Source organism: Orcinus orca, chromosome 15 (genome assembly GCF_937001465.1).
Source record: "Orcinus orca chromosome 15, mOrcOrc1.1, whole genome shotgun sequence".
Taxonomy (NCBI): Eukaryota; Metazoa; Chordata; class Mammalia; order Artiodactyla; family Delphinidae; genus Orcinus; species Orcinus orca.
The window spans coordinates 62202590-62218401 of NC_064573.1; the positions used below are offsets into that span (position 1 = coordinate 62202590).

Below are 15812 nucleotides of genomic sequence, written 5' to 3' on the forward strand. Positions count from 1 at the left end.
ATATTTGCTGTCTACGAGAGACCCACTTCATACCTAGAGACACACACAGACTGAAAGTAAGGGGATGGAAAAAGGTATTTCATGCAAATGGAAACCAAAAGAAAGCTGGAGTAGCAATTCTCATATCAGACAAAATAGACTTTAAAACAAAGACTATTAGAAGAGACAAAGAAGGACACTACATAATGATCAAGGGATCGATCCAAGAAGAAGATATAACAATTGTAAATATTTATGCACCCAACATAGGAGCACCTCAATACATAAGGCAAATACTGACAGCCATAAAGGGAAATCGACAGTAACACATTCATAGTAGGGGACTTTAACACCCCACTTTCACCAATGGACAGATCATCCAAAATGAAAATAAATAAGGAAACACAAGCTTTAAATGATACATTAAACGAGATAGACTTAATTGATATTTATAGGACATTCCATCCAAGAACAACAGAATACACATTTTTCTCAAGTGCTCATGGAACATTCTCCAGGATAGATCATATCTTCGGTCACAAATCAAGCCTTGGTAAATTTAAGAAAATTCAAATTGTATCAAGTATCTTTTCCGACCACAACGCTATGAGACTAGATATCAATTACAGGAAAAGATCTGTAAAAAATACAAACACATGGAGGCTAAACAATACACTACTTAATAACGAAGTGATCACTGAAGAAATCAAAGAGGAAATCAAAAAATACCTAGAAACAAATGACAATGGAGACACGACGACTCAAAATCTATGGGATGCAGCAAAAGCAGTTCTAAGAGGGAAGTTTATAGCAATACAATCCTACCTTAAGAAACAGGAAACATCTCGAATAAAAAACCTAACCTTGCACCTAAAGCAATTAGAGAAAGAAGAACAAAAAAACCCCAAAGTTAGCAGAAGGAAAGAAATCATAAAAATCAGATCAGAAATAAATGAAAAAGAAATGAAGGAAACGATAGCAAAGATCAATAAAACTAAAAGCTGGTTCTTTGAAAGGATAAACAAAATTGATAAACCATTAGCCAGACTCATCAAGAAAAAAAGGGAGAAGACTCAAATCAATAGAATTAGAAATGAAAAAGGAAAAGTAACAACTGACACTGCAGAAATACAAAAGATCATGAGAGATTACAAGCAACTCTATGCCAATAAAATGGACAACCTGGAAGAAATGGACAAATTCTTAGAAAGGCACAACCTGCCAAGACTGAATCAGGAAGAAATAGAAAATATGAACAGACCAATCACAAGCACTGAAATTGAAGCTGTGATTAAAAATCTTCCAACAAGCAAAAGCCGAGGACCAGATGGCTTCACAGGCGAATTCTATCAAACATTTAGAGAAGAGCTATCACCTATCCTTCTCAAACTCTTCCAAAATATAGCAGAGGGAGGAACACTCCCCAACTCATTCTACGAGGCCACCATCACCCTGACACCAAAACCAGACAAAGATGTCACAAAGAAAACTACAGGCCAATATCACTGATGAACATAGATGCAAAAATCCTCAACAAAATACTAGCAAACAGAATCCAACAGCACATTAAATGGATCATACACCATGATCAAGTGGGGTTTATTCCAGGAATGCAAGGATTCTTCAATATATGCAAATCAATCAACGTGATACACCATATTAACAAATTGAAGGAGAAAAACCATATGATCATCTCAATAGATGCAGAGAAAGCTTTTGACAAAATTCAACACCCATTTATGATAAAAACCCTGCAGAAAGTAGGCATAGAGGGAACTTTCCTCAACATAATAAAGGCTATATATGACAAACCCACAGCCAACATCGTCCTCAATGGTGAAAAACTGAAAGCATTTCCACTAAGATCAGGAACAAGACAAGGTTGCCCACTCTCACCACTCTTATTCAACATAGTTTTGGAAGTTTTAGCCACAGCAATCAGAGAAGAAAAGGAAATAAAAGGAATCCAAATCGGAAAGAAGTAAAGCTGTCACTCTTTGCAGATGACATGATACTATACATAGAGAATCCTAAAGATGCTACCAGAAAACTACTAGAGCTAATCAATGAATTTGGTAAAGTAGCAGGATACAAAATTAATGCACAGAAATCTCTGGCATTCCTATACACTAAAGATGAAAAATCTGAAAGTGAAATCAAGAAAACACTCCCATTTACCATTGCAACAAAAAGAATAAAATATCTAGGAATAAACCTACCTAAGGAGACAAAAGACCTGTATGCAGAAAATTATAAGACACTGGTGAAAGAAATTAAAGATGATACAAATAGATGGAGAGATATACCATGTTCTTAGATTGGAAGAATCAACATTGTGAAAATGACTCTACTACCCAAAGCAATCTACAGATTCAATGCAATCCCTATCAAACTACCACTGGCATTTTTCACAGAACTAGAACAAAAAATTTCACAATTTGTATGGAAACACAAAAGACCCCGAATAGCCAAAGCAATCTTGAGAACGAAAAACGGAGCTGGAGGAATCAGGCTCCCTGACTTCAGACTATACTACAAAGCTACAGTAATCAAGACAGTATGGTACTGGCACAAAAACAGAAATATAGATCAATGGAACAGGATAGAAAGCCCAGAGATAAACCCACGCACATATGGTCACCTTATCTTTGATAAAGGAGCCAGGAATGTACAGTGGAGAAAGGACAGCCTCTTCAATAAGTGGTGCTGGGAAAACTGGACAGCTACATGTAAAAGTATGAGATTAGATCACTCCCTAACACCATACACAAAAATAAGCTCAAAATGGATTAAAGACCTAAATGTAAGGCCAGAAACTATCAAACTCTTAGAGGAAAACATAGGCAGGACACTCTATGACATAAATCACAGCAAGGTCCTTTTTGACCCACCTCCTAGAGAAATGGAAATAAAAACAAAAGTAAACAAATGGGACCTAATGAAACTTAAAAGCTTTTGCACAGCAAAGGAAACCATAAAGAAGACCAAAAGACAACCCTCAGAAAGGGAGAAAATATTTGCAAATGAAGCAACTGACAAAGGATTAATCTCCAAAATTTATAAGCAGCCCATGCAGCTTAATAACAAAAAAAACAAACAACCCAATCCAAAAATGGGCAGAAGACCTAAATAGGCATTTCTCCAAAGAAGATATACAGATTGCCAACAAACACATGAAAGAATGCTCAACATCACTAATCATTAGAGAAATGCAAATCAAAACTACAATGAGATATCATCTCACACCAGTCAGAATGGCCATCATCAAAAAATCTAGAAACAATAAATGCTGGAGAGGGTGTGGAGAAAAGGGAACCCTCTTACACTGTTGGTGGGAATGTAAATTGATACAGCCACTGTGGAGAACAGTATGGAGGTTCCTTAAAAAACTACAAATAGAACTACCATATGACCCAGCAATCCCACTACTGGGCATAGACCCTGAGAAAACCATAATTCAAAAAGAGTCATGTACCAAAATGTTCATTGCAGCTCTATTTACAATAGCCCAGAGATGGAAACAACCTAAGTGTCCATCATCGGATGAATGGATAAAGAAGATGTGGCACATATATACAATGGAATATTACTCAGCCATAAAGAGAAATGAAATTGAGCTATTTGTAATGAGGTGGATAGACCTAGAGTCTGTCATACAGAGTGAAGTAAGTCAGAAAGAGAGAGACAAATACCGTATGCTAACACATATATATGGAATTTAAGAAAAAAAAATGTCATGAAAAACCTAGGGGTGAAACAGGAATAAACACACAGACTTACTAGAGAATGGACTTGAGGCTATGGGGAGGGGGAAGGGTTAACGGTGACAAAGCGAGAGAGAGGCATGGACATATATACACTACCAAACGTAAGGTAGATAGCTAGTGGGAAGCAGCCGCATAGCACAGGGAGATCAGCTCGGTGCTTTGTGACCGCCTGGAGGGGTGGGATAGGGAGGGAGGGAGATGCAAGCGGGAAGAGATATGGGAACATATGTATATATATAACTGATTCATTTTGTTGTGAAGCTGAAACTAACATACCATTGTAAAGCAATTATACTCCAATAAAGATGTTAAAATGAAAAAAAAAAAGTTAGGACAGTTATCATAAAGATGATCAAATAACTCAGGAGAAGAATGGATGCAGAGAGAGATAAGTTAGAAGCTTTAAAAAAGAATTAGAAAATATAAAGAACAACCAAACAGAAATGAAGAATACAATAACTGAAATGAAAAATATGCTAGAAAGAATCAACAGTATACTTAGTGATACAGAGGCATAGATCAGCGAGCTGGAAGACAGAGTAGTGGAAATCACTGTTCTGAACAGGAAATAGAAAAAACAATGAAAAGAAATGAGAGCAGTTTAAGAGACCTCTGGGACAACATCAAGTGGACTAATATTCACATTATTAGGGTCCCAGAAGGAGAAGACAGAGAGAAAGGGGATGAGAACATACCTAAGGAGGTAAAAGACCTGTACTTGAACACTGATGAAAGAAACTGAAGATGACACAAACAAATGGAAAGATATACCATGTTCATAGATTGGAAAAATATTTTTAAAATGACCATACTACCCAAGGCGATCTTCAGATTCAATGCAATCTCTATCAAAATACCAAGGGCATTTTTCACAGAAATAGAAAAAATAATTTCAATATTTGTATGGAAACACAAAAGACCCCCAAATAGCCAAAACAATCTTGAGAAAGAACAGAGGTGGAGGAATCAGTCCCTGACTTCAGACTACAATAATCAATCAGTATGGTACTGGCACAAAAAGAGACACAGATCAGTGGAACAAAATAGAGAGCCCAGAAATAAACCCCTGCACTTATGGTCAATTAATCTACAACAAAGAAGGCAAGAATATACAATGGAAAAAAGAGTCTCTTTAGTAAGTGGTGCTGGAAAACTGGACAGCTACATGTAAAAAAATTAGAACATTCTCTAACACCATATACAAAAATAAACTCAAAATGCATTAAATACCCAAATGTAAGACCAGATAGTATAAAACTCTTAGAGGAAAACACAGGCAGAACACTCTTTGACATAAATTGCAGCATTATTTTTTTGGCCCCATCTCCTAAAGCACAGGAAATAAAAGCAAAATAAACAAATGGGACCTAATTAAACTTAAAGCTTTTGCACAGCGAAGGAAACCATCGGTAAAATGAACAAGACAACCTCCTGAATGGGAGAAAATATTTGCAAATGACGTGACCGATAAGGAGTTATATCCAAAATATATAAATAGCTCATAAAACTCAATATCAAACAACAACAAAAACTACCACAACCCAATTACAAAATGGGCACAAGACCTGAATAGACATTTTTCCAAAGACATACAGATGGCCAACAGGCACATGAAAAGATGCTCAACACTGTTAATCATCAGAGAAATGCACAAAGGTTGGCGAGGATATGGAGAAAAGGGAACCCTTGTACGCTGCTGATGGAAATGTAAATTGGTGCAGCCAATTTGGTGCAGTGGAAAACAGTATAGGAGGTTTCTCAAAAGAACTAAAATTGAACTACCATATGACCCAGCAATTCCACTCCTAAGTATATATCTGAAAAAATGAAAACATGAAAAATATTGAAAAAATTCAAAAAGATACATGCACCCCAACATTCACTGCAGCATTATTTACAATTGCTAAGATATGGAAGCAACCTAAATGTCTATCAACAGATGAATGGATAAAGAAGATGTGGTATATATAAATGGAATACTACTCAGCCATAAAAAAACAAAATTTTTTCATATGCAACAACATGGATGGACTTGCAGGATATCAGGTTAAGTGAAATAAGTCACAGAAAGACAAATACTGTATGGTATCACTTATATGTGGAATCTAAAAAGAACAAACTAGTGAATATGACAAAAAAGAAACACAGAGAACAAACTAGTGGTTACTAGTTGGGAGAGGGAAGGGAGGAGGGGAAAAATAGGGGTAGAGGATTAAGAGGTACAAACTACAATGGATAAAATAAACTACAAGGATATCCTGTACAACACAGGGAATATAGCAAATATTTTATAACTATAAATGGAATATAACCTTAAAAATTGTGAATCACTATGTTGTACACCTAAAACTTACACACTACATCAACTATACCTCAATTTAAAAAAAAAAAAGAAGGAAATCTTCCCATTTGCAACAACATGGATAAACCTTGAGGGCTTTATGTTAAACAAAGTAAGTCAGAAAGGAAAAGAAAAATATTGTATGATCTCACTTATATGTGGAATCTTAAAAACAACAACAAAGACCCAAACTCAAATTTGTACATACAGAGAATGGAGTGGTGGTTGCTGGGGAGGGCAGGGGGGTGAGGGAAGAAGGCCTGGTGAAATGGATGAAGGTGTTCAAAAGGTACAAGCTTCCAGTTATAAAATACGTAAGTAGTCATGAGGATGCAACGCACAGCATGGTGACTATAATTAATATTGCATTGTATATTTGAAAGTTACTAGGAAAGTAGATCTTAAAAGTTCTTATCACAAGAAAAAAATTCTGTAACTATGTGAGATGGTGGATATTAACTAGACTGTGGTGATCATTTTGCAATATATACAAATATCTGAATCATTATGTTATACAGCTGAAACTAACACAATGTTACATATCAATTATATCTCAATTGAAAAAAAGATGTTCATGCTCATCAGCATGTCTCTAGAGAATTGCAAATTAAAACAAGATACCACTACACATCTATTAGAATGACTAATATCCAAAACACTGACAACAAATGCTGCGGAGGTTGTGGAACAACAGCAACGGTCATTCATTGCTGGTGGGAATGCAAAATGTTACAGTCACTTTGGAAGACAGTTTGGCAGTTTCGTATAAGCTAAACGTAGGCTTACAATGAGTCAGCAATAGCACTCCTAGGTACTTAACCAAAATGAGCTGAAAATTTACATCCACACAAAAACCTGCACACAAATGTTTACAGCAGCTTAATTCATAATTGCCAAAAACTGGACATAACCAAGAAGTCCTTGAATAGATGAGTGGATAAACAAACTGATATACTGTATGATTCCAACATTCTGGAAGAGGTGTGACATTCTGGAAGAGGTGAAACTATAGAGATCAGTGGTAAAAAGATCAGTGGTTTCCAGGGTGGGGGAGGGAAGGGATGAATAGAAGGAGCACAGGACATTTTTAGGGGAGTGAAACTTTCTGTATGATACTGTAATGGTGGATAAATGTCATTATGCAATTGCTAAAACCCACAAAAATAAATATACAACACAAAGAGTGAGCCCTAATGTGAACTATGAACTTTAGTTAATAATGTATTGATATTGTTCATCAATTCTAAAAAACGTACCACACTAATACAAGATGTCAATAATAGGGGAAACAGTGTGTGGGTGGGTGGGGTGGATAAGGGGGGAATTCTCTGTACTATCTCTGCGCCATGTTTCTATAAACCTAAACTTCGCTAAAATAGTCCATTCATTAATTTCTTTAAAGACAGTACACTGTGGCCTTACCCAATACAACTGATACATAGTATAACTTTAACTTGAAGTACAGGTATGAGAACAGGATAAACGTAGAACTCATCAGGTTGAAACATAATAAAAAGGATAAATGAAGGAAAGAACTGCCTCTACTTATACAAAGTCCTCAATTACCATCAAACAGGAGGAAATTCGAATTTTCTCCTTTCAACAGATTAATATTCTAATTTATTCATTTTGATCTCTCTCTTAATCACACCTTGACTGCTGTTTCAAATCAAATTGAGTTTGCTGTTTAGAAAAAGTAACAGGATGCAAATTTATTTGCAGCACTTTCTGGGCTGTTACTTTCCTGCTCCATAAGGCACTGGATGGCTTCAACTTAATTTCTATTATATAATCCATCTTCTTCAATCTATTCTGCTTTTAAGCTTTCTATTACCAAAATTGAGCCACTAAAGCTGTGGCAATGATGAAGCCATTGTTAAATTTCTAATCTTCAGAAAAGGTTAAATTATGCCCCCTAGTAAATTCCCAAGATATTTCATTAATGACTCATTGATTTCCCCAGCTTGTAAAGAAAATCAAATTTTCCAAAATTACTACACAAATATCTTAATTTACACAAAATGTTTCTCTTTTTTTATCTCTTTTCAGAGGCTCTAAGTTCAACAAGGCAAGTCAGGGTGATTTGTTATGGTAACACTGGTCCAGAATCCAGTGGTTCCAGACTTCCACCCACTTCCCTTTTGGGCTGTGGCAGGTGTTATCCCATTGCAATGGGAAGAATGCAAGCTTTACAGTCAGAAAGACTAGTTCCGACCTTTTCTGGAATTACTTTACTTCGCTCTTTTCCTCATTCCTAAAATGGAGTTAAATACACTTTTATCATATTGCATTTATATGATTAAATGAGATAAAGTATAGTATCTAGCACTTAATATGCTGGATCAATAATTAATTCTAGCTTTCTTTCTTCGTCGTCTCATCTACTGACCTGGTCAAACCAAGCTCACAGTCTTCCTTCATCTAAACTTCTGCCATTATTCCATTTGTTTGACCCATGCAAAATCCCAGCCTCTCTAGCAATACACTCCACTGGTCATACCTTTGTCACTGAAATAATCTGTTACTGACCCACAACTGAAATCCTCAAACTATACTATCCCACTCTCTTCAGCCTCTTCTTCTTCCAGCTTCCACTCCTTTACTCTCTCTGGACTCTAGTTCCAGGACCTTGTCCCACTCTACCCTCCTTTTCCTTCAAATCCAACAGCTCCTCCTGGTTTCACTCTTAAGTCTTTATCCAGCCTGGATTCTACAGTGCATTACTTGAATCACTACTTTGTCCTTCTGCAACACCAGACCACAAAATCTAATCCAGAGCCAGTCCAACCATCTGTTTTTCCCACAACTACATCCCACAATCATAGCTGAGCACTAACAAAAGCCACATAACTGAGTAAATTAGTACCAGCATACATTGATGGTACATCATTCTATCTCAGAAAGGCTCTGAATGCTGTGACAACCGATGATGGTTTCTGATCAGATGAGCTTCCTCCACCATTCCTCACTTTTCCCAATCTCTTCAAGCCTCATACTTCACTTTCAGATGGTAAAATATAAAGTATACATCAGATCATGTCTCTCCTCTGTTTAAAGCTCCCCAATTTCTCCCAAGGTAAGTCCTTACAACTGCCTACAATGCCTTACACCAGCAGTCCCCAACCCTTTTGGCACCAGGGACCAGTTTTGTGGAAGACAATTTTTCCATGGACTGGGGGCGGGGCATCGGGGGTGGGGATAGGTGCAGGTGGTAATGCGAGCGATGGGGAGCGGCAGATGAAGGTTTGCACCGCTGCTCACCTCCTGCTGTGTGGCCCAGTTCCTAACAGGCCGTGGACCGGTAATGGTCCGAGGCCAGGGAGTTGGGGACCCCTGCCTTATACAACCTTCTACCTTTCCCTCACTGAATACATCACCTACTCTCAGTCTGTGCCTTGCTCACTCTCCTCCAGCCACACTAGCCCCCTACAGCTCTTCGAACATGCTAAAAAGGCCCCTGCTTTAAGAACTCTGCATTAACTGTTCCCTCTGCTTGGAAGAGTCTTTCTCCAGATATCTGCATGACTAACTCCTTCACTTCCTACAAGTCTTTGTTCAAATGGTACCCGCTCCATGGGGTCACTGCTCCCAATCCTTTCTCTTCCAGCCCTGTCATCCCAATATTGCTTATCTCGCTCTATTTGTTTCTTTTTCCATAGCACTTATTGTCTAACACCCTACATGATTCACTTATTTATTATTGTTTTAGGATAATTATTATTCACTTATTATTATCATTTAAGTCCATTTAAGGACTGACAAGGACAGAATTTTTTTTCCCCTGTTTTGTTCACTACTGCATCTCAGGTGCCGACAACAAAGGTTGGCTGGCACATAGGAGGCACCTAATATTTGTTAAATGAATAATTAGATAAAGCTATCCTCCACTTCCCCTTAAAAATGAACCAAAATTATTAGGGGATGAATTTTCTCAACTTCAGCCTTCTCCCTTCCAGTTACCTGCATCCAAACCCATCTCAGGGTTAGTTAACTGCCTCCTCAGAAAATGAACTAGCCCTCCATTCAAAGCCCATTCCTCCATCTGTGTTCTAGATCTAAACTCTTCCTGTGTCTTCCAAGAATTCTGCTCAACCAAGTTTTCCTTGTATTTTTCTACTGCTATTCTTTTTCCTGTACTCCAACTGCCCTCTCCTCTGGCTTCTTTCCTTCAGCATATACATATGCAATTAAGAAAATATGTCTCTCTATAGTATCTGCCCAATTTCCAATTACCTTCACTTCATTTAAGGATCCCCAGTTTAGTGGCAGCGAAGTCACTGTAATTTCTGACCCACAGAGAAGAGCAATCATAGAGCTCTTCATGGATGCTGGGGCTCCCCTCACAAATTTAATTCTCCCAGTCATGGTGAAAAGTTTCTCTTCTGGACTCCCCCAGAGTGGGTGAGCTGCTCTTATGTGTTAAATCCACTCTACCATTCCAGTGTCCCTAAGCCTTTGGACCCCTTCCTCTTTAGTGTACCAAGGCAGGTCTGGCATTTCAACTTCATTTAGCGTGGGTCACCTTTTGGTCCATGCTTCAGCCAACCAATCAAACTGTTGAGAGCCCTTTCTAACCCCTCAAGCCATAAAAGTGAATCAAGAATCTCTACTTAGTGGGCCTATATCAGTAAATTTAGCCCGGCCCAACTTTATGTTCCTTCCACCATTATCCCACATCCTTAATATCCATTCCTAAACATATCCCCCAGATTTCCATGTGTATAAACAAATAAACATTCCTGCCATTTTTTAAGAGTATGGCACACCCCCTCAGGTCACACTTTGTAGCTGACCCTTGAGGGCTTGTTAGGGTGGGAATCTAGTTATAGGTCTAGAAGCAAAGAAGTGTGGTAGAGGTAGTTCTTGAGGAGAATCAATCAGCAATGTCTAGCCTTCAGGGAAGGTCATTACAGGTTAACTTCCTCAAACAGGAGTGGAAAGACTGCTTCTACCGCCAAAGAAGACTAATGAAAACTTAGGGGTTCAATACTCCATTCCAAATTTGAGGATCTCAACCTTCCCCAGTCAATGCTCTCATTTTAACAGCAGACACCCTGTTAGAATGGGAATTCATTTTGCATTGTAATCCAGCCACTCTGCAGGATAAGAGTTTGGTTTTCAGCAATCTCAGCTCTGCATCTATGTGAGAAGGGCAGACATAGAAACTCTCTGGTCATTTATACAGAGCTTGAGCTGGGAATTTCAAGACCTGAGCTCATCACTCTCCACCTCCCACCCCCCTTTCTCCGAAAACAGAGCAACCAGTCAGTCTCATTACACTTGTTCATCATCTGGGAAAAATGTTTTAAATCTTCAAATACATGATCACCCAAAACCTGGTCTTTCATTAAGTATCTGAGTAGTAGTATCCAATGGTGGTATTTTGCATATCTCTACTGTCATATCACATCGTGGGCTACAGTGCCTGCCTTCTTTACCACTAAAAATAGTCAAGGGTGCCTTTAAATCTAATCAGATTAGAGAACCAATTTCAGGAATGCCATAACCAATCCAGAAAATTCATCCTTAAGATTCTGTTCCTCTAGAACCACTCTCAGTACCAAAATCTGAATCAGACAGGGTTCTCCAGAGATACAGAACCAACAGGAAAAAACATATACATATATCTATATCTACCTATTGGGAATCTATTATTAGATTGTTTATTTAAATAGATATATTTATTTTAAGGAACTGGCTCACACAATTGTGAGGGCTACACATCTGAAATGTGTAGAGCGGATTTGCAGGCTGGAAACTCATACAAGAGTTGACGCCACATGCAGTGGTTGAGAATCCGCCTGCCAGTGCAGGGGACACGGGTTCCATCCCTGGTCCGGGAAGATCCCACATGCCGCGGAGCAACTAAGCCCGTGCGCCACAACTACTGAGCCTGTGCTCTAGAGCCCACGAGCCACACCTACTGAGCCTGCATGCTACAACTACTGAAGCCCGTGCGCCTAGAGCCCATGCTCCACAACAAGAGAAGCCACCACAGTAAGAAGCCGTGCACCACAACGAAGAGTAGCCCCAGCTTGCCGCAACTAGAGAAAGCCCGCGTGCAGCAATGAACACCCAACACAGCGAAAAATAAATAAATTAAATAAATAAATTTTAAAAAAAAAGAATTGATGCCACAGCCTTGGGATTTTTTTCTTCTTGAGGCACCTCAGTTTGAAATTTAGGTTTTCAATTGATTGAATGAGGCTCACCCGTATTATGAAGGGTAATCTCCTTAAAGTCAATTGATTACAGATGTTGACACATTTTCAAAATACCATCACAGTATCACTTAATAGGTACTATAGCCATGTCTAGTTAACATATAAAACTAATCATCACACATATAAACTTACAGATTTCTCAAGCAAATCTTTACTTTCTATTACAGGAAAAACCTTTTAAACAATAATATCTTATGTGTTCAAAAAAGGCAATAAAATTTCAGTAGGGACACTTCGGCTGAGCGGACTGAAGGAATGAACAGTTCTTCCAAAACTATTTGGAGAAACACAGCTTCTACAACCACCTCTCTTTCCTACCTCCAAGAACACTATCATTCCTAGGAAGCTATAACATTGTATCTACATTTTAAAAACAATTTTTATGTTTCAAAAATGTGATCTTCAACTCCACAACAGAAATGACACCTTAAAATTACCCACCTCTGAGTGCTCTCACTTTAAGGGATGGTATCTATTGAAACTGTTGCTTGCCTTTAGTCTGACCAGAAAACTTACAAATTACTACTTCATTTTCTCTCACTGACAAAAGTATAACATCTTATGGAAAAACCCAAACGAACTTTTTGGCCAACCCAATACAAACCAGGAGAAATCCAAACCAGTCTGGGTGAATAATGGACCAAATAATCAAAACAGCACATAAAGAAATCTTATAAATAGGCTGAAATAAATCCTGTATGTCCTTTCAAAAAAAAAATGGGATTTTTAAAAACCTCTCTAGGCTATTCATTCATCCATTACCACCCCACTATGTGCCAGGCACTGTTCAAGGCACCTGGGTTAAACCACTGAACAAAACGATGATCCCTGTCTTGCTAGAGTTCATACGCTAGCAAGACAACATCCTTATCCAGCTATTTTCTCTCTGAACATAATAACCCAAGCATTAAGAAGTATCAAAACATTTTCTGAAAATCTACTATGTTTCAGTCAACTTCCAGTTCTGAGTCTGGCCTCAAACTGGCACTGTTTCATCATTAGCATAGAGTCTGATTTCTGGAGTCAGGCTGCCTGGATCCAAAACCTAGCCCACCACTACTTCCCAGTTGCATAACGTTGGACAAGTTACTTACCCCTCACCTATAAAACAAAAATAATCATAGCAACTATCCTACTGAAAATGTAAGAGTTAAATGACTTCAAATGTATAAAGCACTTAATTTGGCACACAGAAGGTACTAAACTATCAGCTATTATTATTTTAATTCAACTTCCAGAAAACCATTTATTACTCAGGCAATGGTGGGAAACATAACACCAATGGTAACTTTTAAAATATTCTTATCTAGCCCATTTACTCTCTCGATCACTACTACCTTCAAGAGTTCATACTCCATTCTTGAAACCAGTGGGTAATCATTAAATCCATTTCACCTGTAACCTGCCTTACACGCTTTTCCAATCACCTTTCCCCACACTCCCACCTCAGACAGCCCTACTTCTTTATTCTTTATCCCATAAATACCCAGAGCCCTTCGCTTTAGGATAGATAGACTAGTTTTCCTGTCTCCTCACTTGCTTGCCTTGTGAATAAACCCTCTCTTTGCTGCGAACCTGAGCATCTCAGTGTTTGGCTTGCTGGGAGTTGGGCAAAACGAACCTGGTTCAGAAATATTCTCAACGGAATCTACTTGACTTCTAGTTAACTTTAATAAAAACTACAAAATGTGATCTCTATATATCTCATTCACAACATCAATTCACAGTAGAGTTTGTATAAACATATAGTTAGAAGGCTTTTAATCTAATGAGAAAATTTCTTAAAAAGTCAAAATTAGATTCCTTTTCCATAAAATTACAACAGCAACTATCATAAGAAACTTTAGCATTGGAACCAGCATATATGGATATGTAATTAGCCAGTTCTAAATGCATGAATACGCAATAACACATTCAATCTCTAGGATAACCTTTGCAGTTGTCAATAATAATGAACTCAGGTGGAGAGCAAAACAACCTACTATAAAAATAAACAACAAAGAGAAAAGTAAAAATGTGCCATGTGGAAAAATATATTTTCCCAATACGCTGTGAAAAGTAACAAGTACTACTAAATCACACTGAGGAAGAGACATTTCGTCATAGTGATTTTCTACACGTCAGCTGTGGCAGGCCACTAATTTATGTTTAGAGAAATAAACAAGGATACATTTAGCTGAATTTTTAGGTTTGATGCTTAAACTTTCTTGGAAGGATCACTGGCTATTTTGTATGCATAAAGAGTATTTACAGACACATACTCAAGTAATCTTACTTGTGTTATGAGGGCGGTAAGTATCAAAGGTGCATGCATCACTATGGTAAAAAAAAAAATCAACCTCGAAAAAAAAAATAATGAACTGGTTAATTCTCAACTTAGCTCACTGCATATAATTAAAAAAAATACAAGTACAGTCATCTGAAATGGATGGTTCATCCTCATTCATTAAAAACAGACTTCATTCTTGGTCCAAAGTTTATAAGTGGTCAACAACCTCAGAAAGGTTAGTGCCCACAATTTAGAATTTTGACTCGATTGTAAAGTACATGCTGCGAATGTTGCTTTCCCCCAGGCGAAGTCTAGTGGCTAATATAACTGCGTCTACTGACAAGTATGCAGGCTAGTGAACCTATTTCCAAAGCTGCTTTTAAACGGATCAATTTTGGTGAAGAATAATGGAAAACGTATTTCTGATCCCGTTTTACACCCTTCAGGTGGGAGGTGCTGAGGCACAAAGCATCAACAATTTTAGGTCCACAGGCACAGTTTTGACCCCAGTCTGGGGTGGTAAGCAGGTACCTGCGACTCTCCAGTAGATATTTAAGGGAAAGGACGAACAAAGCGTGTTGACTCCCCAACCATCCCATACCAAAATCCAGAAAACACAGATACTACCAGGAAGGTGTTTCTCCTAAACAGGTGTGGGCTGCCCCTTCCTTCAGAGTCTGACAGATGAGAACGGCCCTCTCGAGAGAAGTCTGGCTGAACCTCCCGAATGCGGCGGTAGGGAGCGACACGCGGTCCCCGGGGAGAAGTAGGGCGCCGCGCGTTTCCGAATCAAGTCCGAGCGCGGGGGCTCTCAGGCCCCTCCCGGCCGGCGTCCAAGTAAAAGCAGAGCAAAGGGTGAAGGTGGCAGAGCGGAGGCTGGAAAACCGCTCCACAGACAGGGTTTGCAGGACACCGGCGCACAGCGAAGGGCGGGGTGACCTCTGTCCGCCCCGGGGGCGCTCACCGCCGCGTACCACGTTGAGGAGGCCCCGCCGACTGCCCGGCCCCGCCCCCAGAGGCCTCGACCCAGGATACCTCAGGACCTGAGGCCGCCGCCGCCGCTCCCCGCCGTGCGGCCGCTTGAAGCCCCCGCCGTGTCCCTCCGCAGAGCCACCAGCCGAGCGTGGGTCAGGGCGCCGAAAGCCGCGTGCTCAGGCGACCCGGCCTCCGGCCCGCCCGCCCAACACACCGGCCCCACCAACCACTGGCTCGCACCGCTCTTGCCGGCGCCC

The 15812-nt window shown here is 39.2% G+C and overlaps 1 protein-coding gene across 5 annotated transcripts in view; it reads right to left on the reverse strand.

Annotated features, from left to right (window-relative positions):
- The window catches only part of FAM210A (family with sequence similarity 210 member A), a 53401-nt gene extending 37592 nt beyond the window's left edge, over window positions 1-15809 (reverse strand). For 2 of the 5 annotated variants that reach the window (XR_007471634.1, XR_007471632.1), the window contains exon 1: window positions 15616-15809. The gene's annotated coding sequence lies outside the window, so the exon portion shown is untranslated. Of the gene's footprint in view, window positions 1-15207; window positions 15582-15606 lie in introns of those variants that run through there. The other 3 variants (XR_007471630.1, XR_007471629.1, XR_007471633.1) reach the window with 3 other exon arrangements.
- Window positions 15810-15812: the final 3 nt, after the last annotated feature.